Here is a 24,056-nt window from a genome sequence, read left to right as displayed (position 1 = left end):
AAAACAAAAAGTAAACCATTTACATCATTATAAAAACACGCCTTATACCTACAGCAACTGTCAACACTCCAGAAGACCCCTGCTGGCTCTACTCCAGGGGCAGGAACTGGGTTACACTGTTCCTTCAGTGACAAGGCTAGACCTAGCAATTTCAAAGGCAAACTTCATGACTTCTAAGTTCTCTCCCTTTTTACAGTGAAATTAGGGCAATGTTGTTAACTTCATACTTTATTAATTTTCAAGGAAGAAAAATAAGACAGGAAAATAATAAAATTTTATTTCTTTAATCTGATTTTGTATTCTTTAGATTAAAATTTTATTTTGAAGAACTCAGGAAGGACAGATTCAAGACTAATACAGGCATGAAATACATTATACTTATCATGAAGGAGTTAACATTGCTATTCACAGGTTGCACTGTGTTTAAAAAAGTAAAGGTACATAACTACTTTATTCAATATGTATTTAAATTCAGAAATATATCTCATTAAGGGCAATTAAACACCAAATCAATAATTATCCTAAAAACTTTTGTTACAATGCCAATAACTAATCCATATTTTCCCTTAGAATATATACTTAGGAACCTTAAAAATTAAAATAGCATTTGTATTCTTTGCCTTGCTTATTTTTCTGTAGAAAGCCTATCAGTTAAAATGATGAATTTTAACCTTTTCCACTTCTCCCAGACAAGATGTAATTCATATTCTTCAGGTTTTTTGGAGCTGGCTCCTCATACTGATGAAGAAATTATTGTTTTTGCAATGTTTACTAAGGTGGAGTTAGTGAACCTTCCTCAAGGACATTTAGTTTACTTTTAATATGCAAAGCTCAGAATCCTTTGGAAAAACTGGTAAGAAGGAAAACACATTAAATTACTGAGATAATTGTGTAGTTTAATGAATTTGAATTAAGTCATAATATATTATATTCGATACAATGCATGCGATGAATAGGAAATAAAAAGGTCATGGTGTCTAAGAATAGTAGGATCACGAACTTGAATACTAATGGATCAAAATGTCTTGCATAAAATTGTCTTTTTTTTTCCCTCTGTGTCCCAATTTTGTTCTTTTCAAAGAGATTATTCTCAAAACTATTCAATAAACTCTATTTATTCAACTGACTCTCTAGTCTTCTGTGTCTCCGAGAAAGTACAGCATTATGCTATATGTTGAAATCTGCTATTTTCAGAAATAATTAGTTAAATAATAATGTTCTGAACATTAATTATCTGGAAATACACACAAAAGCCTGTAATTAAGAACAGCTTCTTGACTTTTTTTTTTTTTTCAGTGACAGGCAGTGAAAGATACTTCTTAGAAAATGTTGACTCCTCTGGAATAAAGCACTGCTATGAGGTAACTGTCCATGAACATAAATGTGTACACTTTGTATGCTGAAGTGAGTCCACATGACTTTTAGTCACTTCTGGTCTAAGAGGTTGAGGGAGAAATATTCCCACTGTGTTTGAATGTGAAGGGCCCCTGTATGTGCTTATGTGTCTGAATGATTGGTTCCCAGCTTCTGACAGTGGCTATAAGACGTGTGGAAGCTCTAGGAACTAGAGCTTCACTGAAGAAAGTGGATCTCTATGGTTGATTTAAATATTTATAGAATGCACCGAGTTTCTAGTTACTAGTGATTCTTGACTAAGGATGTAGCCTGGGCAGCAGCATTTACTTCCTGCTGCCATTTGCATCTCATGATAGATTGTCTCTTCTCTATTTTTCATATAAATTCATCTCTATTTCTTTCAAGTTGCTTCTTTTCAGGCATTTTGTCACAAAAATAAAAACAGTATCAGATAAAATCTTAAAAAAAAATCTCTGCCCTAGGGTTTGAGTCTATATTATATATTTTAATTGAACCAAATGGTAGTATTTGTATTATTTTTCTAAATCATCCTATTACCTCTATTACACTGTATTATTAATTATAAAAAACTAAATGTTCTTTAAAAATAACCATAATCATAAGACACAAATCATAAATCAACTATGACTTACCAATGCAAATTATAACTATCAAAAAATCAGTTGAAAAATTTTAAATTATTCTAACTTAAGTATTAAATATTCACTATTTATGGTCAAGAGTATGAAAAGAGCGATGATTGAAAAAACAGGATCAAAGACCTTTTTCTCCTTGCTATTGGCAAAATATGTTCATTAATTTTACAAATGAACATAAAATTTTCAATAAAATTTCCTCTCATGGTGTAAACATAACTTTCATAAGAAATATTTATAATAGCTTATATTAGAACCTCATTAAAATTTGATCTCTATCATTTTGTCACAGATGTTTCAGATCTAGTGATTCAAGAAAAGGCTAATTTAAAACTCTAATAGTCTTCAGGAAGTCATTAGTGGGCCAAGAGCATGTTTAGCTACAGCAGGCAAACTTCTGTTCTTTACCCGTTGCACTTAAGAATGTCTGTCTTTAATGTGCTAACATGCAAAGGCCAGGTAGAAGAGACTACTAAAATTTATCATTGTTTAAATATTTGATACTTTGTAAATAGTGTAGCTCAGGATTTGAGCATTGAAGATTCCTGTAGGGCCCTACCCTTAATTGTGCCATGATTCTACTCATTATATAAATAACAGTAGGAAGGATGTTGGAGAAACAGCTCAGCAGATGGGGTGCATATTGTAAAAGCATAAGGACTTGAATTCAGATCCCCAGCATGCAGTTGAAAAGTTAAATATGGTGGTGTGCATTTGAAACTTCAGCTTGGGACAGGAGGGTAGGAGAGCATCGAGAGTGTTGGATGTCAGGGGCTCACTAACCAGCCAGCTTGTCTTGCTAATCATTGTGTTCCAGTTAAGTAGCAATCAAAGCCTCCAAAATGAATGGGATATCAATAGAGGAAAATATGCAGAGGTAATCTCTGTCACATAGAACACATAAATAACACACACACACACACACACACACACACACACAATTCTAAGTAAAGTGGTTGCCTCTTGACTTAAGCACCTGTTTGTAACCTCTCATCTTCTCTTAGGTAATGGTAAAGGTGTGGTAGAGAAAGAGAAGCTATGGATAAATTCTGCCCTTCATTAAAACTTTCCAACAGATATTGTTGACAGTTTCTATATTATGTGTGATATTTTACATCATTCCATCTTTTATATATTACTGGATATTTCGGAATTTGGGAATAAAACAGATACCTCTATCACCTTTTTCTTCAGCATAGAAATTTGGCTTGAACATTTAGGTATTTATTTATTAATTTACCAATGTAGACCTTGCCTTTAGAGTGATTGTAATAGGTGTAAATTAACTTTAGAGGGCTGTTGTCATAGCATTTCAGAAGAAATATGTGCACCTAGACCAGCTTTTGCTTCTCTAAGGCTGAGAGTGATGAGGAATCAAAAGGTAAAATAAACTCTGATCAGATGATATACTGCATTTGACACTTCTTTCTGCACCTTAAGTAAGCACTAGCATTTCTTAAATATGGTCTATATTTTCCATCTTAGTTAACTTGCCTTCAGAATGTCACCAGGACCTGTCAAGAGCATACCAGTGCTTTGATAAACACATTCATAGACAATATCCCTTCAGATCTCTTTAAAACACTCTAAAGAACATCTCTTCAAATTCTGTAGAGATTCTTTACTATTATAGAACAAATATTCTTAGGCAAGAGAGATAATAAAATTGTTTATTATGCATATTTCATACCACAATTTTTAAAAATTTTTTATTAGATATTTTTCTCATTTACATTTCAAATGCTATCCCCTTTCCTAGTTTCCTCTCCAAAAAATCCCCTATACCCTTCTCCCTCCCCCTATTCCCCAACCCACCAACTCTTGCTTCCTGGCCCTGGCATTTCCCTATACTGGGGCATAGAATTTTCGCAAGACCAAGGGCCTCTCCTCCCATTGATAGCCGGCTAGGCCATCCTCTGCTACATATGCAGCTAGAGACACAAGCTCTGGGGGTACTGGTTAGTTCATATTGTTGTTCCTCCTATAGGGCTGCAGATGCCTTCAGCTCCTTGGGTACTTTCTCTAGCTTCTTCACTGGGGACCTTGAGTTCCATCCAATAAATGACTGTGAGCGTCCACTTCTGTATTTGCCAGGCACTGGCATAGCCTTGCAGGAGACAGCTCTATCAGGGTCCTGTCAGCAAAATTTTGTTGGCATATGCAATAGTGTCTGGGTTTGGTGGTTGTTTATGAGATGTATCCTTGAGAGTGGGCCAGTCTCTGGATAGTCCTTCCTTCCTTCTCAGCTCTGAACTTTGTCTCTATAAGTCTTTCCATGGGTATTTTCTTCCCTCTTCTAGGAAGGATCGAAGTATCCACAGTTTGGTCTTCCTTCTTCTTGAGTTTCATGTGTTTTCCATATTGCATCTTGGGTATTCTAAGTTTCTGGGCTAATATCCACTTATCAGTGAGTGCATATCATGTGTGTTCTTTTGTGATTGGGCTACCTCTCTCAGGATTATATCCTCCAGATCCATCCATTTGCCTAAGAATTTAATAAATTCATTGTTTTTAATAGCTGAGTAGTCCTCCATTGTGTAAATGTACCACATTTCCTGTACCCATTCCTCTGTTGAGGGACATCTGGTTTTGTTTCAGCTTCTGGCTATACAATTTTAATATATATATATATTACATTTCTTTACCCCCAAACCTAAGATTTGGGATACAAAAATGCTCCTTTCATTCCTGTGTATATTACAGTATCTATCAGATTGTGGTACAAAGAGCATTCAGTAAGAATAGAATTAGGGTGCCCTACTCTTCTGTGAATAGCTTCATCAGTTCTACTTGTTTGTTAGAATGTTGAGTGGAAGTTAAGACTCTCTAGTTAGTTCAGTGTCTAATATATAGATGAGAAGATCTATAAAGTCAACCCCAGATAGCCAGGATAGATCTAAGTTTGTTGGAATTAAGCCAAAATTGGATTAGGGGGAAAATACTTAATAATAATTTGTGTGATGGTCACATAAATTGATAAAGGTAAAAGTGTCTATATCCTCATTTATGAATCATCACAAAATGAATGACATCAAGTAAATAAAAACATTAGTGTAGCCCTTCCGCTCGACTCGAGACTCGAGCCCCGGGCTACCTTGCCAGCAGAGTCTTGCCCAACACCCGCAAGGGTCCACACGGGACTCCCCACGGGACCCTAAGACCTCTGGTGAGTGGATCACAGTGCCTGCCCCAATCCAATCGCGTGGAACTTGAGACTGCGGTACATAGGGAAGCAGGCTACCCGGGCCTGATCTGGGGCACAAGTCCCTTCCGCTCGACTCGAGACTCGAGCCCCGGGCTACCTTGACAGCAGAGTCTTGCCCAACACCCGCAAGGGCCCACACGGGACTCCCTACGGGACCCTAAGACCTCTGGTGAGTGGAACACAGCGCCTACCCCAATCCAATCGCGTGGAAATTGAGACTGTGGTACATAGGGAAGCAGGCTACCCGGGCTTGATCTGGGGCACAAACCCCTTCCACTCCACTCGAGCCCCGGCTACCTTGCCAGCTGAGTCGCCTGACACCCGCAAGGGCCCACACAGGATTCCACACGTGATCCTAAGACCTCTAGTGAGTGGAACACAACTTCTGCCAGGAGTCTGGTTCGAACACCAGATATCTGGGTACCTGCCTTGCAAGAAGAGAGCTTGCCTGCAGAGAATACTCTGCCCACTGAAACTAAGGAGAGTGCTACCCTCCAGGTCTGCTCATAGAGGCTAACAGAGTCACCTGAAGAACAAGCTCTTAACAGTGACAACTAAAACAGCTAGCTTCAGAGATTACCAGATGGCGAAAGGCAAACGTAAGAATCCTACTAACAGAAATCAAGACCACTCACCATCATCAGAACGCAGCACTCCCACCCCACCTAGTCCTGGGCACCCCAACACAACCGAAAATCTAGACCCAGAATTAAAAACATTTCTCATGATGATGATAGAGGACATCAAGAAGGACTTTCATAAGTCACTTAAAGATTTACAGGAGAGCACTGCTAAAGAGTTACAGGCTCTTAAAGAAAAGCAGGAAAACACAGCCAAACAGGTGATGGAAATGAACAAAACCATACTAGAACTAAAAGGGGAAGTAGACACAATAAAGAAAACCCAAAGCGAGGCAACGCTGGAGATAGAAACCCTAGGAAAGAGATCTGGAACCATAGATGCGAGCATCAGCAACAGAATACAAGAAATGGAAGAGAGAATCTCAGGTGCAGAAGATTCCATAGAGAACATCGACACAACAGTCAAAGAAAATACAAAATGCAAAAGGATCCTAACTCAAAACATCCAGGTAATCCAGGACACAATGAGAAGACCAAACCTACGGATAATAGGAATTGATGAGAATGAAGATTTTCAACTTAAAGGGCCAGCTATTATCTTCAACAAAATAATAGAAGAAAACTTCCCAAACATAAAAAAAGAGATGCCCATGATCATACAAGAAGCATACAGAACTCCAAATAGACTGGACCAGAAAAGAAATTCCTCCCGACACATAATAATCAGAACAACAAATGCACTAAATAAAGATAGAATATTAAAAGCAGTAAGGGAGAAAGGTCAAGTAACATATAAAGGAAGGCCTATCAGAATTACACCAGACTTTTCACCAGAGACTATGAAAGCCAGAAGAGCCTGGACAGATGTTATACAGACACTAAGAGAACACAAATGCCAGCCCAGGCTACTATACCCGGCCAAACTCTCAATTACCATAGATGGAGAAACCAAAGTATTCCACGACAAAACCAAGTTCACACAATATCTTTCCACGAATCCAGCCCTTCAAAGGATAATAACAGAAAAGAAGCAATACAAGGACAGAAATCATGCCCTAGAACAACCAAGAAAGTAATCATTCAACAAACCAAAAAGAAGACAGCCACAAGAACAGAATGCCAACTCTAACAACAAAAATAAAAGGGAGCAACAATTACTTTTCCTTAATATCTCTTAATATCAATGGACTCAATTCCCCAATAAAAAGACATAGACTAACAGACTGGCTACACAAACAGGACCCAACATTCTGCTGCTTACAGGAAACCCATCTCAGAGAAAAAGACAGACACTACCTCAGAGTGAAAGGCTGGAAAACAATTTTCCAAGCAAATGGACTGAAGAAACAAGCTGGAGTAGCCATTTTAATATCGGATAAAATCGACTTCCAACCCAAAGTTATCAAAAAAGACAAGGAGGGACACTTCATACTCATCAAAGGTAAAATCCTCCAAGAGGAACTCTCAATTCTGAATATCTACGCACCAAATGCAAGGGCAGCCACATTCATTAGAGACACTTTAGTAAAGCTCAAAGCATACATTGCACCTCACACAATAATAGTGGGAGACTTCAACACACCACTTTCTTCAAAGGACAGATCGTGGAAACAGAAACTAAACAGGGACACAGTGAAACTAACAGAAGTTATGAAACAAATGGACCTGACAGATATCTACAGAACATTTTATCCTAAAACAAAAGGATATACCTTCTTCTCAGCACCTCACGGGACCTTCTCCAAAATTGACCATATAATTGGTCACAAAACAGGCCTCAATAGATACAAAAATATTGAAATTGTCCCATGTATCCTATCAGACCACCATGGCCTAAGACTGATCTTCAATAACAACATAAATAATGGAAAGCCAACATTCACGTGGAATCTGAATAACACTCTTCTCAATGATACCTTGGTCAAGGAAGGAATAAAGAAAGAAATTAAAGACTTTTTAGAGTTTAATGAAAATGAAGCCACAACGTACCCAAACCTATGGGACACAATGAAAGCATTTCTAAGAGGGAAACTCATAGCGCTGAGTGCCTCCAAGAAGAAACGGGAGACAGCACATACTAGCAGCTTGACAACACATCTAAAAGCCCTAGAAAAAAAGGAAGCAAATTCACCCAAGAGGAGTAGACGGCAGGAAATAATCAAACTCAGGGGTGAAATCAACCAAGTGGAAACAAGAAGAACTATTCAAAGAATTAACCAAACGAGGAGTTGGTTCTTTGAGAAAATCAACAAGATAGATAAACCCTTAGCTAGACTCACTAAAGGGCACAGGGACAAAATCCTAATTAACAAAATCAGAAATGAAAAGGGAGACATAACAACAGATCCTGAAGAAATCCAAAACACCATCAGATCCTTCTACAAAAGGCTATACTCAACAAAACTGGAAAACCTGGACGAAATGGACAAATTTCTGGACAGATACCAGGTACCAAAGTTGAATCAGGATCAAGTTGACCATCTAAACAGTCCCATATCACCTAAAGAAATAGAAGCAGTTATTAATAGTCTCCCAACCAAAAAAAGCCCAGGACCAGATGGGTTTAGTGCAGAGTTCTATCAGACCTTCAAAGAAGATCTAATTCCAATTCTGCACAAACTATTTCACAAAATAGAAGTAGAAGGTACTCTACCCAACTCATTTTATGAAGCCACTATTACTCTGATACCTAAACCACAGAAAGATCCAACAAAGATAGAGAACTTCAGACCAATTTCTCTTATGAATATCGATGCAAAAATCCTCAATAAAATTCTCGCTAACCGAATCCAAGAACACATTAAAGCAATCATCCATCCTGACCAAGTAGGTTTTATTCCAGGGATGCAGGGATGGTTTAATATACGAAAATCCATCAATGTAATCCATTATATAAACAAACTCAAAGACAAAAACCACATGATCATCTCGTTAGATGCAGAAAAAGCATTTGACAAGATCCAACACCCATTCATGATAAAAGTTTTGGAAAGATCAGGAATTCAAGGCCCATACCTAAACATGATAAAAGCAATCTACAGCAAACCAGTAGCCAACATCAAAGTAAATGGAGAGAAGCTGGAAGCAATCCCACTAAAATCAGGGACTAGACAAGGCTGCCCACTTTCTCCCTACCTTTTCAACATAGTACTTGAAGTATTAGCCAGAGCAATTCGACAACAAAAGGAGATCAAGGGGATACAAATTGGAAAAGAGGAAGTTAAAATATCACTTTTTGCAGATGATATGATAGTATATATAAGTGACCCTAAAAATTCTACCAGAGAACTCCTAAACCTGATAAACAGCTTCGGTGAAGTAGCTGGATATAAAATAAACTCAAACAAGTCAATGGCCTTTCTCTATACAAAGAATAAACAGGCTGAGAAAGAAATTAGGGAAACAACACCCTTCTCAATAGTCACAAATAATATAAAATATCTTGGCGTGACTCTAACTAAGGAGGTGAAAGATCTGTATGATAAAAACTTCAAATCTCTGAAGAAAGAAATTAAAGAAGATCTCAGAAGATGGAAAGATCTCCCATGCTCATGGATTGGCAGGATCAACATTGTAAAAATGGCTATCTTGCCAAAAGCAATCTACAGATTCAATGCAATCCCCATCAAAATTCCAACTCAATTCTTCAACGAATTGGAAGGAGCAATTAGCAAATTTGTCTGGAATAACAAAAAACCTAGGATAGCAAAAAGTCTTCTCAAGGATAAAAGAACTTCTGGCGGAATCACCATGCCAGACCTAAAGCTTTACTACAGAGCAATTGTGATAAAAACTGCATGGTACTGGTATAGAGACAGACAAGTAGACCAATGGAATAGAATTGAAGATCCAATAATGAACCCACACACCTATGGTCACTTGATCTTCGACAAGGGAGCTAAAACCATCCAGTGGAAGAAAGACAGCATTTTCAACAATTGGTGCTGGCACAACTGGTTGTTATCATGTAGAAGAATGCGAATCGATCCATACTTATCTCCTTGTACTAAGGTCAAATCTAAGTGGATCAAGGAACTTCACATAAAACCAGAGACACTGAAACTTATAGAGGAGAAAGTGGGGAAAAGCCTTGAAGATATGGGCACAGGGGAAAAATTCCTGAACAGAACAGCAATGGCTTGTGCTGTAAGATCAAGAATCGACAAATGGGACCTAATGAAACTCCAAAGTTTCTGCAAGGCAAAAGACACCGTCAATAAGACAAAAAGACCACCAACAGATTGGGAAAGGATCTTTACCTATCCTAAATCAGATAGGAGACTAATATCCAACATATATAAAGAACTCAAGAAGGTGGACTTCAGAAAATCAAATAACCCCATTAAAAAATGGGGCTCAGAACTGAACAAAGAATTCTCACCTGAGGAATACCGAATGGCAGAGAAGCACTTGAAAAAATGTTCAACATCCTTAATCATCAGGGAAATGCAAATCAAAACAACCCTGAGATTCCACCTCACACCAGTCAGAATGGCTAAGATCAAAAATTCAGGTGACAGCAGATGCTGGCGAGGATGTGGAGAAAGAGGAACACTCCTCCATTGTTGGTGGGAGTGCAGGCTTGTACAACCACTCTGGAAATCAGTCTGGCGGTTCCTCAGAAAACTGGACATAGTACTACCGGAGGATCCAGCAATACCTCTCCTGGGCATATATCCAGAAGATGCCCCAACAGGTAAGAAGGACACATGCTCCACTATGTTCATAGCAGCCTTATTTATAATAGCCAGAAGCTGGAAAGAACCTAGATGCCCCTCAACAGAGGAATGGATACAGAAAATGTGGTACATCTACACAATGGAGTACTACTCAGCTATTAAAAAGAATGAATTTATGAAATTCCTAGCCAAATGGATGGACCTGGAGGGCATCATCCTGAGTGAGGTAACACATTCACAAAGAAACTCACACAATATGTATTCACTGATAAGTGGATATTAGCCCCAAACCTAGGATACCCAAGATATAAGATATAATTTGCTAAACACATGAAACTCAAGGAGAATGAAGACTGACGTGTGGACACTATGCCCCTCCTTAGATTTGGGAACAAAACACCCATGGAAGGAGTTACAGAGACGGAGTTTGGAGCTGAGATGAAAGGATGGACCATGTAGAGACTGCCATAGCCAGGGATCCACCCCATAATCAGCATCCAAACGCTGACACCATTGCATACACTAGCAAGATTTTATTGAAAGGACGCAGATGTAGCTGTCTCTTGTGAGACTATGCCGGGGCCCAGCAAACACAGAAGTGGATGCTCACAGTCAGCTAATGGATGGATCATAGGGCTCCCAATGGAGGAGCTAGAGAAAGTAGCCAAGGAGCTAAAGGGATCTGCAACCCTATAGGTGGAACAACATTATGAGCTAACCAGTACCCCGGAGCTCTTGACTCTAGCTGCATATATATCAAAAGATGGCCTAGTCGGCCATCACTGGAAAGAGAGGCCCATTGGACTTGCAAACTTTATATGCCCCAGTACAGGGGAATACCAGGGCCAAAAAGGGGGAGTGGGTGGGCATGGGAGTGGGGGTGGGTGGATATGGGGGACTTTTGGTATAGCATTGGAAATGTAAATGAGTTAAATACCTAATAAAAAATGGAAAAAAAAAACATTAGTGTATTAGTAAAATACATGCTAGTGCTATGAATTTAAATCTATCCTCTAAACTAATATATTATATATCACTTATTTTGTAAATGGCATATCCTAGTATATAAATTAATATCTGAAAATTATTACCTAATACTAAGGAACTTCAAATTAAATACCGTAATATATGCCATGGTATTCATTAGCATAATTTCTATGGATAACAAATAGAAATGATGATAGTGCAGTTCTTTCTAAAGTAATAATTCATTATTTATTATGTTTAAGTGTTATTCATGGCAGCCACCCTATCAACACTGGGAGCTAATTCAGTGTACATGGAAGAACAGTTTAAATATTAAGCATGCAATCAATCACTCTCCCATCCTAATTAATAAGACTTTTTTTTTCATTTCTTTCCTATCTTCTGAAAGAATGTAAGCAGTCAAACTGGAATTTTCTAAAAACTGAAGCAAACTGTTGTCTGCATCCCATAATTTTTATGTGTACATAGGTTACAACTACTGTGAATAATATTCAATCTAATTTCAACTTCATTTAATTCACCATTAACTTTATAAACCTATTTTAAGTCTTAATTTTTGGTCATGATCAGTTTTACCATCATCAGTACAGATACTTTGAGCCTTGTGCTTATGTTTTACAGACGGGCAAGTTTCTTTCTGAACTAACACAGGAAAGGTTTTTTATTATTATTATTATTATAAATATTGACACATACTTGTAATTTTACCTGCTTTCTAATTTATCAATGAATTTATGTAAGTAGTTTAATTCTTCATGGCACTATACTAAAAGCAACCACAATGAAATAGTTTATATTTCACAATTCAACAAATTTTTTTTTAACCTAAGGAGAATAATTTTAGGGGTTTGCATTTGTTGCATCACATGTAAAGTAATGAAGATGAAGAATTTATCATACAAAATTTACCATGTATTATCTGTATATATGAATATGCTGTTTTAATTAAATTAACATAGATAGTTTTATTTACTTACCTGAAACGAGTTATTCCCAAATAAAGAGGACATCTGTAATAATGAAAAAGTGCCATAGAACATGCTAAAATTGTTGCTCAAGGAATCCTTTATTAAAGAAAAAATAGCCTTGATTTGGACTTAGGAGGATGAGCAAACAAAAAAAAATCCTTCCCAAGTGCCCACAGATTAAGTTCTAGGCTCATTTCAATAACTGTATGCAACAGGACATGCCTAGCTAAGTCATTAAAGAATTTTAATTAAAACATCTGAGGCAACCTGGGTCACCCTCCTCTCACCCATTTGCAGAAAATGCACACAGGATACATTGTACTCAGATTTTGAACTACAAACCACTTCTCAAGTTAATGATATATGTGACATAGGAAGTGCTAAAAGCTAATTTAGGAACCAGGAAAAGGATTAATAACTTCTATGGATAACACAAAATGTAAAATTTGAGGACAGAGTTTCTCTCATTTTTTCTTTCTTCCTTCCTTCCTTCCTTCCTTCCTTCCTTCCTTCCTTCCTTCTTTCCTTCCTTCCTTCCTTTCTTTTTTTCTTTCTTTTGTTCTTTTGTTCTTTTCTTTTTTGTTTGCTCTGTGACTGAGTTGTGCTCATGGGCATTGGGCATAGAAGTTTCTTACTCTGACCTTAATTGATTGTCAACTATACATATTATGAAAAAGGTCTCCGGATGCAGAATTACATAAATAAAAAAATTAAACCATATGCATTTATTTTTCTAAAAAAATTACTCATGTATGTTTGTGTGTGGGTGTATGTGTGTGTGTGTCAGAGAGAGAGAGGGATCACACACAGTAAGACATTCATTCACTGAGTCATCTTGCCAGCCCTGTATCTTTTATAATATTATATTTTATAATAAAGAAAGACTATGATTTTTTTTTACCAAGTACATAGAGAACAGCAAAACAGAAAGAAAAAAATGATAAATAATTCAGGAAGAACAAAATAAACATTCTATTATTAGCATATATCATATATATCCTATAAAATGTGAAGAAATTTAGTCAGGCATGCTATTATTAGAAAGTTTTATTATGTTCCTCCTGATTTATTATATATATGTGTGTATGTATATATATAATACTTTATAGGGAGAGAAAAAACCAGATATATTATTTATAGATAAGATTAAAGAAAAATCAGTGAGTAAACTGAATGTATATTAGTAGGGCCCAAACTCAACTCCTTCATAAGACGGTGTTTCTATTATTTGAATTGCTATCCATCTTTCCAGGGAATAGAGAGACTAAGGAACTGTTCTACACATGATATATATTCATAACTCAATCTAATTCACCACAAATTCAATGAGTTTATTCTCTTATTCTAGTTTATAAGGATACTATAGAAATTAGTAAATGTGAATTTGAATAATTTTCTTAAAATGACACATTTTTGTAATAAACTGCTTAAAACTCAGAGAGTCCTGTGACTAAAGACAATACTTAAACTTGGCTTTGGTGATATTGAAGGTGAAGTTTTAAAAGATTTCCAGATATTTGGGTAAAAAATAATTATGAATTTAAGAAATAAGGATGGAAACAAGGAAAGTGAGGGTGGAAGCAAGAAGGGATCAGGGGAGTAAATAAAGGAAGGAAAAGAAAACACAGAAAAGAGAAAGGTGAGTGCCATAGTTAATTTAATTCCAATAGAAGACTCATAATGGAAAACTAAGTATTGAGAATGTAAGACTCCGGGGAGCCTTAGCTTACTGGGGACCCTCTGGGTGAACCACATGAAGCCGGGATCTTTGCAAAACTCAAGAGGAATTTATTGTTTCAGTGCACTGGGCTCGTCCCAGACCTGAAGGAGAGGCAGCAAGCCCAGGTACCCATTCAGCGAGTTTTTATATGGTCTCCAAAGGCAGAATAGAGTATCAGCAACTAAGCACAATATGATTGATGGAACAGTGTGCCCTTTAAACTGATTGGTCTTTAGGGAATGAGGTGACAAGGACTTCCCTTGTCTGAAGGAGGGCAACAGTCAGTCCTATGGAATGTGTCCCCACCTGCAGGTCGGTTCCTTCCCTGTGGTCTGAGAAATGGTAATTATCCTCTTCCTTCAGGAGGGGCAAGGGTTTCATGACCTTCCCAAAGCTCCTAAGCTGACCTTTTCAATAGTAGTCTTTCTTTGTAAATGTGTAAAAATATCAAATGCCCCGATATTATTCTCAAACACGTACACACTACCTTCAGCCTTTGCAATGATATCTGACATAATCCCCAATGAAGCTTTCTTCAAAAAATCAAGTGTAACAACAACTATGTCCATACTTGTCTTGCTGTAAGGAAGATGCTCATTTCTGTATGAGCAAGTATCTTTGAAAACACAAAGATGGTAATTGAAAAAATTCAAAACAACAACAAAAAAAGAGTGTCATTAAGCATTGACCACCATCTCAAATATTTTAACCCAGAATTGGTCCTATCTAAAGGAAATGTAGAGACAAAGTGTGTAGTAGAGACTGAAGGAAAGGCTATTCAGAGACTGCCCCACCTAGGAATAGATCCCACCTGCAGACACCAAACCCAGACACTATTTTTGATGTCAAGAAGTGCTTGTTAAAAGGAGCCTGGTATGACTGTTGCCTGAGAGACTCTGCCAGAGCCTGACCCATACAACTCACAGCCAACCATTGGACTGAGCATGGGATTCCCAATGGAGGAGTTAGAGGAAGAACTTGCAACCCCATAGAAGAACAACAATATTAACCAACTAGAGTCCCCAGAGCTCCCAGGGACTAAAGCACCAACCATGGCTCCAGCTGCATTTGTAGCAGAGGATAGCATTATCTGGCATCAATAGGAGGAAATGCTTGTTGCTACCCAGTATAAAGAGATGGTAAAATCCAAAAAAAAAAAACAAAAAAACAAAAAACAAAAACAAAACAACAACAACAACAAAATCAAAACCAAAAAAAACAAAAACAAACAAACAAACAGAAACAAAAACAAAAACAAAAACAAAAACAAAAACAAAAACAAAACAGGGATAGTAGACCAGTGAGGCAGAAATTGGGGTGGGGTGGGGTGGGGGAGAACCCTCACAGCAGCAAAGGGGAAGAGATATGGATGGAGGGTTTGTGGAGGGGAAAGTGAGACTGAGGACAACATTTGAAATGTAAGTAAATAAAATAATCAAAACAAGAAAAGAGAGAGAGAGAGAGAGAGAGAGAGAGAGAAAGAGAGAGAGAGAGAGAGAGAGAGAAAACAGGATGACAAATTCCATTGAAGCATCAATAGTTTAGAATGAAAATTGGACAAATGATTTAAGAAAAAGGGTTTTGGTTGGTTGGTTGGTTAGTTTTTTTTTTTTTTTTTTAGATATTTTTTAGATATTTTTGTTTATTTGCTCTTATATTACACCCTGACCACAGTTTTTCCTCCCTTCTTTCCTTCCAACAGACCCCAGCCCAGTCTATCCACTCCTCCTCCTTTCCCTTCAGAAAAGGGCAGGCTGCCAGGGATCTCAACCAAGCATGGCATGTTAAGTTACAATGAGGCTAGGCACCTCCCTGCATGTTAAAGCAGGAAGAGGAAACCCAATGGGAGGAAAAGTCTTCCAAAACCAGGCAAAAGCATCAGAGACAGCCCTTCATTCCACTGTTACCAGTTCAACAATAGCATCTATGCAAAGGGCCTTATCAGATCCATGGGGACTCTCCGATTTCCTCCCTGTAAGCAATTTCACTCTTGCATACTTTTATTCATTTGAAATTGCTTTCTTTATAAATGAGATACCTCTTCATTGTCAATTTTTCGTCTTCTGCTTTTCCTTCTTGGCCGCTTTCTCCAAAGCCTAAAACAGATTAAAATGGAGAAACAAAAGCCATGCTTAGGGACGAGTTGATTTCATCTCTGTGAGTCTAGATTCTATGGGTTTTCTTGTGGTGGCCTTGAACACTCTGATTCCTTCAAGCCTTTCTTCTCATCTTCCCCAGAACTCCAAGTGTTTGGCTGTAGATCTCTTCATCTGTTTCCATCAGTTGTTGGATGCAGCTCAAGAAATATTTTTAATTATTAAACTTAGGATAAATTTTCATATAAAATAAATAAAGCAAAATAATAGGAATTAAAGATAATTTGACCCAATGTCTTCAGTAGCTTTATGTATTTTTTTAGAGTGAATCTTTGTAGTTTAATCTATAATAACTCATAAACACAATACTGAAAGATCCACTCACATTTTTATAATTTTATAATATATCTGTAAAGGGTTAAAGAACTATCTATATCTTCAGAGCTAATTCAATATAGTAGGTAATATAAACAAACCAAAATCACTTCACATTCCTCTGCACAAGCACAATTGTCGACTTTATTTAAAATTGTTGACTTTATTTAAATCAGGAGATATGTTAGATTCCTGTATCTTTAAATATTCATATAATACTTTCTAAGTTTAATTAATGACTTTTTTCATGCATTCAGAGGTAGTAGTTCCATGAAAATATTTAATATGTATATTCTTTCAATTACATATTCACTACAAGTACATTGTTTTTACATATTCACTATGAAGGGTTTGGAAAGAACCAAACCTGTAGGCCATTTCATTCTTGCATACTTTCATTCATTTGAAATTGCTTTCTTTATAAATGAGAAGCCTCTTGATTGTCAGGTTTTCCTCGCCTACTTTTCCTTGTTGTCCCCTTTCTCCAAAGCCTAAGAGATTAAAATGGAGAAACAAAAAGCATGCTTAGGAAAGAGTTAGTAGAAAATTTTCTGTGTTTGGCTACCTAGTAAGTTATTTGGGGCACAAGATCTAAATGACTTTTCATTTTTTAAATTTAATTCAAATATTCAAGTTGCAAAATTCACATTTTATTTCTGTAGCCAGCTTTTAATCAATATATTCTTAAAAAGACATCTCTAGTAGAAGGATTGTGCGAAGGGGCAGAAGTTTAAATGATGACAAGCTAGGGTTTGTTATTTAAGGAATTCAAAAGAGGATAAAAGTATAAGCAGTACAGTCACCTAATATTACACCAAGTTCAAAGGCAATTTATCACAAAGTAGTCTGAGCATTGTGGTATCTTTCGCTTGTTCTTTATTTATTTCCAGTTCTGTTTGCAAATATGCACTTCAACAACTGTCAGAAGCAGGCCTTCCCTTCTTATCCACTCCTTAAAGCCTTTGACATAACGAGGGTTCCGTCAGATAAAATAAATGTATGAAAACCCAAGAGAACCCACACCTTGCTAACAGCTATGCATTGCCACATTCATTTCAAAGATCCTTCCTCCCACTCAATGAAACTTGCAGTTGAGTTTAACATGCCCAAGCCCTGTGACTGCCAGAGGCATTAGGATTGTACTACTGAAAATACATTCAGAATCCTCAGGGGGTCTAATATAGGGTGAGTTCCCTGGTGGTTGATTAATACTCTGTCTACTAAAATACTTCTGTGCCTTCATGGTGTTTATCCTAGCCATTCCACATACAGCAGTGCAGAATCAGCACAGAAAGTGTGCTTTGAGTCAGTGCATCTGCTTTACAACAGTGACAGCCACAGAGCTTCTTAAACATTCAGCATCAGCAGACTACAGGGGATGACAGCATTTGTACACAAATGAGATTACTTTGAGTTTCTGTTCTTAGCCAGCTCTTGGTTTTGTGTTGTTTGGAGGTGTTAGGATATTCGATAGGTTTTTGAAAACCACTAACTGCAGTGCCAGCCATATAACCATTTATCTTGAGAATTACGATTTCCCTGTTGTAGTTAAAGTACAAATTGTTATTGTAGCATTTATTTAAAAGAGATTTCAGCTATGCTGTGCTCCAGAAATAAAATTTAATAAAGATAAACTACAACACATATACTGTGGTATATGACATTTGCACATAATTGAGAGCAAATATTTTATAGGCACTTCAGTGTTCTTAAATCCAGGAAAATGAAACAAAAAGTCATTAATATACCCTCTTCTCAAGAAGAGGGTATTAGCCCAATAGCGTAGTGTATAGTATGATTTATTTTGTACCTGGTACAACAGTCCACCTGTGTTTGCTTTTATACTTAATTTTAGTCCATTTGTTTGGAAGAAAGGAGAGTAAAGTATGAGCATGCTTGAGGTCCATTCTAATGTAGCATTTCTCTACTGCCATTCATTTTCATAGTATTTCCGTTTTCATACTGATTGATTCTTTTGACCTCTTGGTAGCAAAATCTTGAGTATCATGCTTCTCAGGAGTAAATTCATGAATCTATCTTTTATCTGATTAGTTGATCTTGTAAATACATTCAAAATTTCAGACAACAGAAGGTCTAATTCTGTACCTATTTGGGGGCAAACTCTAACTCTGCATAAACTTAAAGCTTGAGAGACAGAGCCTTGATACCTCAAAGGTATCTGAGAAATTGATCAGAGCATTAAAACAAGAATAGTTATAGCAAGTGATATTTATTTAGCCCTATTAGTCTCCAATATTCTTTTACCCATTTCTCATGCTGTAACTTATTCAAATAAAGATCATATACACACACACATACAACACACACACACACACACACACACACACACACACACACACTTACAAACAATTACCCTTTAGTGATGAATAGTAAATGAATACTACTGGTAGAGACCATGGTTCGAATCCAATGTTCTGAATTGACTATGAAAGCAGAAACTATACCATGGAGATATTCATACCATATAAGGAAAAATCAAAACCCTATCAGACTGATTGTTTCCATGTTGCAAAAGTTACCTGCTTTTTCAGAAATTAAAAGTAGAAGTCAGCTAAACTTTAACTAGAGTAATATTTTAAGAGATTCATCCTCTGTAGTGGATATATGCACCACTTTTAGTTTTGTAAAAACTAAAATACACTGGTAATTGTGAGAAGCTTTGACTTAATTTAAACCACTTAATATTTGTTTAATAATATTATTAATAAAAATATTATTTTTAGATTTTACTATATAATTTATGTTTTGTCCTCAGCTGCTCTCTCTGCCTCTCCCACCTATTCCATGAACAAGCAGAACAGTCTTTAGTCAACTAAATAGAGCTTGAATCGAGTATGATTTTTTATTTTGATTTACAATTCAGATTATGTAGCCAAGGAAATAAAAATTAATCGTTAATGTTAAAAGAGTGGACATTAATGTAATTAAGAATATTTCGTCAATTTCACAGTCATTACCTATTTGATCCTACAGTAATATCTTATATATATATATATAAATAATATATATATGACACAAGAAACAAATAAGTAAAAGATATAAAGCTAATGACAAAGGTAAAGAAATACATCTCAGCACAGAGAAATACAAGTTCTCACACATAAAAATGTCATAGAATTTTGTAACCAGAAACCACATCATACCTGCAAATGATCTGGATGATAAAACATTAAAGAACAAAAATAGCCCAGGCAAAGTATTGTTAGACAAAGAGCCTCCAAAAATGCCATTGAATTTATTTTGAGTTTCTAATTTTCTACTCCTGTGAATGGAGTCTGGACTTAAATAAGAATAGTTTGCATATCCTTTTTTGGGGGGAGCCCCTAATCTTTCATTTGCTTTCAATTTAAGATTGCTTCTGAGTTAGGGATTCAGACTTGAGCTCACCTCCCTTGCACGGTACCCCAGTAGGCTCCGTCATGTAAGCCCTGTGCATGCAGCCATAGTCTCTGTAAATTCATATGTGCATTTTCCCTGTGTTTAGAAACCCTTGTTTCCTTGGTCTCATCTTAGCTCTTATCTTTTTCTCTTCTTTCATTGCAGAATTTTCCAGGTGGATTGTTCCAAGGTTTCTTTCTCCCTTCACAATGGCTAGTTGTTATCTGTACTACTTCCTATCTACGAAAGGAGGAAGCTTTTCTGGTGATTGTTGAGAGAGATACCGACCTATGGATATAACAGAATGTCCTTTAGGAGTCTCTTTATTGCTAAGTTTCTTCAGCTTGGGCTCTTGGCTGTCTGAGCTCTGCCAAGGATGGGTTTCATTTGAGTAGATATGAAACTCAATCAGATTTGGTTGGTTAACCCACAAGCTTTGTGCTGCTATTGAGTAAGCTCATCTTGCAGAGAGATCGCATTGTAGGTACAAGAGTTTGCAGAAGGGTGGTTGTTTGTCTTTCTCTTTTTGTAAGTGCAGAGGAATTGCCAGGACCATGAACAGGTGAAATAATAGGTGATGTAGGCTCTAGGTAGGTACAACCTTGACTTCTCCACCTTCAATGAGTTACGCAGGTGGGGTTATGGCAATAAGGTCTTATCTTCTGTCAGTTTGGGGAAAGCAAAAACCAATGAAACAAGTTTCATTGGCATAACTCGTGTTTTTGGGGAGGGGAGAACCTGTGGGGATCCTTGACTAACAATTTAATTAGATATAACCCATTCACAGAGCTGGAAGCTTCACTTGGGGCAACTCTATTTCCTGCTTTAGGCATGATTTTTCTTTGTACTATTTTAGTTTTCCTTTTAGTTTTTGCTTTCATTTAAATTTAGCCTCATGTTTTTATGGGCAAATATTTAGCTGTTCTTTGTAAGCAGTAATATATAGTAACTACGCTATAATGAAACTACTCCTATGTGCAAAGAAAATGGAGTTTTTCAACTTGGCCTATAACAGGTCCAAACTTACAAGCTCCTTTATCTGATAGGTAATTAACTTTTTTTCACCTTTTAAAATGTAGTTTGGCATCACTGAAATGATATATTTTGCATGGATAGAAAAGACCTATGTCTATATAATTAGTTACTTCTATGGACATTAATCAGCCTTTTTCTATAGATACACATTCCCACATTTGTGATACCCCCTGTAGAGATGGTTTTCATTATGGAGACAGGTGTTACTCACCCCAGTGTTTACTCCTCACTGTAGCTAGTACTTCCTGTTTGTTACTTCCTAGTTTGCTTAGGTTCCTATGGTGCTTATTAAATTCTGTATGTCACAGAATTTAGTGGTCACCAATGGACTCCAAAGATTTCTGTCATGTGTGTTATCCAAACTCTTGATTTGTCTGCTTGTCATACAGCCACTACTTACTTTTTCTTAATTTTTTTCAATTGTTGGAATACATTGTATATATTTATATTAAGTAAAGTTTTTTCAGCATTTAACACATTATTATTATTAGTGAGGATAATGATGACACTGGAGATCTATTACTTTAATAGTCATCATGCACACCATATTATACAATCCTATGGCATGTTACAACTGTGATGTTCATTTGGAACCAACTCTGCAGTCAAGGGAAAAAGAAAAAGAAGTAAACCCTGGAATTTTAAACTACTACTAATCTGCATTTCCCTGACGGCAAAGGATGCTGAACATTTTGAAACTGTCTCCTAGTCATTTGTATTCCTTGTTCTAGAAAACTGGGTTTCGTCTAGACATTCAGCCCAGGGGATGACCCTCCCTCTCTTTAGAAGCAGGTTTTCTCTCCTTAAGCAGTTCTCCCCTTGCAATGCCTTTGTAGATACATTCGGAGGTGTGCCTCAGTCTCTTAAGTCTTTCTACATCTAGTCAGATTATAAATAGCACAAGCAGAGATGTTTGTCTTCAGGATGATGAGAGAAGTCTAAAAGAAGCATGCCTTGTCTACACTGGCTTCTCCATGTCAGATTCTAGTGTCTTCAATCCTTGCAACTGTCTCCTCCATATTAGATTCTAGTTTATAAACCCCAGGCAAAATTGTGTTTTTATTATTTTTAAGTCACTAACTCTATGGTATTCTCTTATGGGAGTCTCAGAGATAGGATATAGGGCAATGATTTAAAAATGTTTTAACAGACATAAGGGCAATTGCCTTTCTAAAAATAAATTCTGTCTCCGAGATTCCAGTCTTCCACTGTCTACAATGAACTTTTTGCATGATTTAGAAATACTCCTGACACAAATAACAGTAACATATAAGATCATTATATGTTTTAAAGCAAAGGCTTTCTCAGTAAGATACTTATTTTAACTGACATATGCCTGTGTCTTAAGGTTTTCACTGATAATATTATATATTTCAGGAATTTAATAGAGTAGAATATGCATGCACACAATTGTCTACTTTGAAGTTCATTCATAATTCAGTAACAGTTTGTTAATGCAAGAAGTTAAACATTAAAACTGTCAACATTATAATTTATGTTTTCTTGTCTAATAACATTTTGTTCTTTAATAACTATATTCATTAACATTTAAAATTTCATCTATTATTTTCACATGTTTAATAATTTTCAGGAAGCTATTCCCTTAACATACTTTCTTAAATGATGGTGCCTTCTTTATAATATTGAAATGCTAAACATATATACCTTCTGTTTCTTATGTTTAAGTGAATTTCCACTTTATCTTAGCAGGAAATTGTTAAATAATTAAAGCACCTTGTAAAAATATAAATCCTAAATTGGAAGATAATTTTTCCCATTATAGTGTTTTCCATGAAATATGAGCGACAATTTAAGCAAAACAAAGTTTAAAAATCAAGAGTATAACTTTGAGAAAGTTATCTCTGTGACGATAGTGTATGCTCAGTAAATTAGAAACAGAAAGATTGCTGTGTGCCCTGGATAAGGGATGTGCTTAAGAATCAATGGGGGGGACAAGTCCCTTCCGCTCTACTCGAGCCCCGGGCTACCTTGCCAGCAGAGTCTTGCCCAACACCCGCAAGGGCCCACACGGGACCCCCCACGGGATCCTAAGACCTCTGGTGAGTGGAACACAGCGCCTGCCCCAATCCAATCGCGCGGAACCTGAGACTGCGGTACATAGGGAAGCAGGCTACCCGGGCCTGATCTGGGGCACAAGTCCCTTCGGCTCGACTCCAGCCCCGGGCTACCTTGCCAGCAGAGTCTTGCCCAACACCCACAAGGGCCCACACGGGACTCCCCACAGGATCCTAAGACCTCTGGTAAGTGGAACACAGCGCCTGCCCCAATCCAATCGCGCGGAACCTGAGACTCCACATGAGATCCTAAGACCTCTAGTGAGTGGAACACAACTTCTGCCAGGAGTCTGGTTCGAACACCAGATATCTGGGTACCTGCCCTGCAAGAAGAGAGCTTGCCTGCAGAGAATACTCTGCCCACTGAAACTAAGGAGAGTGCTACCCTCCAGGTCTGCTTATAGAGGCTAACAGAGTCACCTGAAGAACAAGCTCTTAACAGTGACAACTAAAACAGCTAGCTTCAGAGATTACCAGATGGCGAAAGGCAAACGTAAGAATCCTACTAACAGAAATCAAGATCACTCACCATCATCAGAACGCAGCACTCCCACCCCACCTAGTCCTGGGCACCCCAACACAACAGAAAATCTAGACCCAGATTTAAAAACATTTCTCATGATGATGATAGAGGACATCAAGAAGGACTTTCATAAGTCACTTAAAGAATTACAGGAGAGCACTGCTAAAGAGTTACAGGCCCTTAAAGAAAAGCAGGAAAACACAGCCAAACAGGTAGAAATCATTAAAGAGAAACAGGAAAACACATCCAAACAGGTGATGGAAATGAACAAAACCATACTAGAACTAAAAGGGGAAGTAGACACAATAATGAAAACCCAAAGCGAGGCAATGCTAGAGATAGAAACCCTAGGAAAGAGATCTGGAACCATAGATGCGAGCATCAGCAACAGAATACAAGAA

The 24,056-nt window shown here is 37.1% G+C and overlaps 1 long non-coding RNA gene across 4 annotated transcripts in view; it reads left to right on the top strand.

Annotated features, from left to right (window-relative positions):
• Gm32498 (predicted gene, 32498) overlaps window positions 1-24,056 on the top strand; it is a 110,024-nt gene that overhangs the window by 28,163 nt on the left and 57,805 nt on the right. For 2 of the 4 annotated variants that reach the window (NR_168881.1, NR_168880.1), the window contains one exon: window positions 1,297-1,361. The exons of 1 other annotated variant lie outside the window; for it this stretch is intronic. This is a non-coding gene — a long non-coding RNA (predicted gene, 32498). Of the gene's footprint in view, window positions 1-1,296; window positions 1,362-20,187; window positions 22,808-24,056 lie in introns of those variants that run through there. One more of the 4 variants, NR_168879.1, reaches the window with a different exon arrangement.

The sequence above is a fragment of the Mus musculus genome, chromosome 14 (assembly GCF_000001635.26).
Source record: "Mus musculus strain C57BL/6J chromosome 14, GRCm38.p6 C57BL/6J".
In the NCBI taxonomy this organism is placed as follows: domain Eukaryota; kingdom Metazoa; phylum Chordata; class Mammalia; order Rodentia; family Muridae; genus Mus; species Mus musculus.
This window is presented reverse-complemented; position numbering and strand designations above follow the sequence as displayed.